At 32.1% G+C, this 4,441-nt stretch overlaps 1 pseudogene; it reads left to right on the top strand.

The window, feature by feature from the left end:
- Positions 1–2,817: 2,817 nt before the first annotated feature.
- On the top strand, positions 2,818–3,939 carry LOC111310956 (transcription repressor OFP13 pseudogene; annotated as a pseudogene).
- The last annotated feature ends 502 nt before the right edge of the window (positions 3,940–4,441 follow it).

The raw sequence follows: 4,441 nt of genomic DNA, 5'->3' as shown, positions 1-4,441 counted from the left end.
TAAAATAAAAATAACATTCCGAAAGAAATAATTTTTGGTACTCTGCCTAGATGTTGGAGAGTAACCAATAATTTTTTATAAAAAGTGTTATTTAATTTTAAGGATTGTTGTGTTAAATCTTAAGCGAAAAGAGTTATTTCAAATTCTGCCTAGATGTTGAAGAATTTTAAGATAATTCTTTAACTTAAAGATTTTCTCAATATTTCTAAATAAAAATTTTAGCAAAAATATTTTTTCAAATGAAGGGAATTATTGTTAAATTTTAAATTAAAACTATTTTTATCCAACACCGAAAATAGCGCGTAATTAAATGGTATCAATTTATGGGCGTTGTGGGGGTGCTAATCATTTTTCACACGTAATTGACTCCCGGACCAGATCTGTTTTTTCGTAAACCGAAATTTAGCTTTTTGATAAACTTTAAACCCATGTTTATAGCTTTATTAAAAATATAAACTTTTGAGTGATCAATCACATCCTAATAAAAATTGGTGACGATTTTTTTTATTTCTCTCAATTTTAAAATTCATTTACGTCTGACAGTCCCAAAATCATTACGACAAATCAAGAGTTATATCATCAATCAAAACCAGATGTAAAATAAGGAGGATTACAATGAGAGCAGAAGCAGCAAAAATTGCATAGTAAACCATTGCCACAAGCCACAGGAATTCTGCGAGATGCATGGATGAGTAGGGCATCCCATCTCCCCTTATAATTTGTACTCTGTTGGATATTCCTCCTCGATGGCCTCAAACCATTTTTAGTTAAAAAACCTTCCACCAGTAAAGTTATGAGTTCAACTGTAAGGATTAAAAAGAAAATTGTTATTTGAACTTGAGATTTTGTATCGGTAAGTTTGGGGAATGGACCACTAACAAGATTAAATGGAAGAAGGTCCCCTTCATTAATTATGCATACATATATATATATATATAATAGGCATAACGTTGTGCATATAATACATGTCATCCAAACCCATAATACATTTGTCTTCATATTGCATAAGAACATTTAATATCATGTCATCCACACCCATAATACATTGTACATATATATAATATTGATTTTGAGCCTAATTACACATATCTAAACATATATAATTAAGTACAATATATAAAGCATTTTGAGTTTATAACAAAAGATGTTCTTTGTCTCATAAATCTCATTTTATCTATCTAAAAATTTTTATCGAATCATGGGGGAGGAAATGCAAATTATACTAGCAATTAATTAAGAATACAACTTAGGTATTAAAATAACTCAAGGTGTCTCTCGTCTCACCAATAAAGAAGAAACAAATAAAGTTGTCTCCCTCAGCTGGTCCCAATCTCTTCTCTGGAAAGCAGAAGGAAAGCACGTAATAGAGAGTTACTCACACATGGTTTTCATCCCCATATGGCATTGCCAGCATATATTTTTATTATTTTTTGTTTCTTATTGTGGGTTTTGAATTTTTTTTTTCTTTCCCTCCAATTACAGTCATAATTAACCTTCTCAAAAATGCCTATTTCAAACTGGAGTAATAAATATACACTGACTTAATTAAAAGAGCAATAATGAGCAGCCCACATTGCATCGAAATTCTTAACCCCCAAACTACGCAAAGAAATCTATGGCCTATAGCTTTTTTTGCAAATAAAACTATATTTTTTTTTAACATGAAAAATTTTATATTGCAATAAGTGTTATAAACTATTTTTTACAAAAAATATATATATAAATTGTTGCAAATACTTTTTTAGCACATATATTAGCAATATAACATAAAATTTTTGTCATTAAACATCACATAATTTGCTAGACAAAAATAATTAGAAAGTGCCGAATTTTGAATCTTGAAACGTGATTAGATTATTAAACTAATATAATAATCACATAAAATAATGAAAAAAAAAAAGAGCCCTAATTATTAATATCTTACAAGTCTTTTGATTGAATGTTAAAAACAAACACACATTTAATTTGTCCTCAACAACAAACCAACATAACTACATGAAAATATACGTTATGTAAACACCTTAATTGTTTGCAACTTAAAATGTCTAGCTTTGACCTAGGTTGAAGTTTGATCTTTATAAGTATAACGTCTATATATTTCAAATTTAACAGATTTTAATTTTATAAAATTGTAAGAGATATTACCTAACAGTCTATATATATGTAAGTAGAAAGTTACGAACTAATTAATTCTCTGAAAAGCTTAAAAGAAAAAAAAAATGACCGTTTGCTATCCTACTTTTTCAAATGCTATTGTCATTTGCATGTTTCATTCTGAATTAATGTCAAAATATTGATGAAATAATATGCCGGCATGCCTTTGATTTTTGGGGTATTTGTTTAGGCATTTCCTAGGTGTGGAGGGGTATACCCTCTGTTCCCCTTAGAACCAACAAAGAAAATATTTGCTGCACTTTACAGCAGAACCCTATCTGATCTGATCCTGATTTCCTCCCCTGCATGCCCTTGACCATTTAGATAATAATCTTGTAACTTTTATGAGAAATTAGAAAGACAGCTAGATTTTCTTATCCATATGTCATTAGTTTGGTAACCGTTGGTTTCGTTGGGATTTATCATCCACTTAATTTCAGGGGGGGGGGGGGGGGGGGGGGGTTTACAATTTTTCAAGCTATATTTGGGGGTTTAATTGGCTCATTATGGTTAATATTGACACTCGTGCAAAAGGACATCATGTTAACGATCAGCTAGGTAGGTAGGTTTAAGCAAATTGCCCCATGAAGTGTTTTTTGAAGTAATCGAGATTACTTAAATACTATTACATGCTATACGTCTTTCAACTTGATTCACCGCTCACTTTAAAATCTTCCCTCACCACAAACCACAGCCCACAGCTCTCTCTCAGTCTGACTCATCCATTAATGCCCACATAAAAGAAATTCACATAACATTTCCAGCTCCCAAAAATTTATCCATTTGAACACGCACCCCGGCCCCCAACTTTTGTATTTAGCATAAATCTCTCAAATAGTAAACCAACAAAGCAAAAAAGAAAGGAGCACATGGGGAAGAAAATGAAGCTCCCTTTTCTCTCCAACACCAAGTGCAACAGCAAACAAGCAAAATCCTCATGGCCATGGCCTTCCTGTCACCAACCGAGAACCCTCTCTTTCAGAACAGATGACAGCCTGTTCAAGACCATCAACTCAGCTTACTTAGACGCCATCATTGAAGCTGAAACACCCGAGTCTTGGTTCTCCAACTGTTCTGAATCCGCAAGCTTCTCAACAGCATCTGATGACGAATATGGCCAGGGGGCTGATACTGTTGAGACTGTCATTCGAGGCTTAAGGTCAGAGCGGCTTTTTTTCGAGCCTGGAGAGACTAGTTCAATCCTGGAAGAGGCAAAACCGAGTGATGGGTCACCTTTTAAAGAGAGTGTAGTCTTGTCAATGGAGTCTCAAGATCCGCATGCTGATTTCAGGAAGTCTATGGAAGAAATGGTGGAAGCTCACGGGTTAAAAGATTGGGAAGATATTGAAGAACTGTTGTGTTGGTATTTGAGAGCAAACGGAAAAAGCAATCATGGCTACATCGTTGGTGCCTTTGTTGACTTGCTTGTAGGACTTGCTATTTCTTCAACTAATAATTGTATTCCTTCTTGTTCTAATTGTTCTCACTCTCCTTCTTCTCCTTTATCTTTTTACACTTCTTCATCTGAGGATAATTCTTCAACAACAACTCCTTTTGCATCTTCATTGGAAGCTGAGGAAGAGATTGATAATGGTCATTGTCTATCTTCATTGTCAGGAGCAGATCAGAAGGAGATCATTGAAGATAATAAAGATGATGCTTCTTCATCTTTATTGGATGTTTGATTCAATATCTTTATATATTATGTATACCACTAATTTTCAGATATGATAGTGAACTTTTCTTTCTAATTTTCTTTGCTTGTTCTTTTTCTTATTCTTTCTGTGTTGACAAACAGGACTCAAGTCCAATGTTTAGAAATTGCTCACGTCAACATGTTGCACCCTTGCACTCTCTTCTGCAATTAATGAGAATAGATAACAGTACAGGGAAATTTCCCTGCAATTTCAAAGCTTGCTTTTTTTTTTTTTTTTTTGTTAACATAGTAATTCTTTTATCACACATGAGACAAAAATTTCATATTATAAAGTTAAAGTAATCGATTAATAAAAAAGAAAATTTCCCAAAGCTTTGCTTCCACGGTATTCTGCTCTGATTTCCATGTGAATGATATTTTTGAATTATTTTAGCGAATAATTGAATTAATGTATGAAGATGATAAACTTGAAAATTAGTTTAATTGATTCATAAATACTTTTAAAAAATGTTATTTAACAAATTTTGATTTAAATTTAAATAATTATATTTTTTTATCTTCAGACTATAATTTTTTTATGTCCAAAAAATGTACCAAACTACTGTTTTATAAATAAAAAAAAAATTATGA

The sequence above is a fragment of the Durio zibethinus genome, chromosome 1 (assembly GCF_047325235.1).
Source record: "Durio zibethinus cultivar Kanyao isolate XHJ-2024 chromosome 1, ASM4732523v1, whole genome shotgun sequence".
Classification (NCBI taxonomy): domain Eukaryota; kingdom Viridiplantae; phylum Streptophyta; class Magnoliopsida; order Malvales; family Malvaceae; genus Durio; species Durio zibethinus.
The sequence above is the reverse complement of the archived record's forward strand: the minus strand, read 5'-3'. Positions and strand labels throughout refer to the sequence as shown.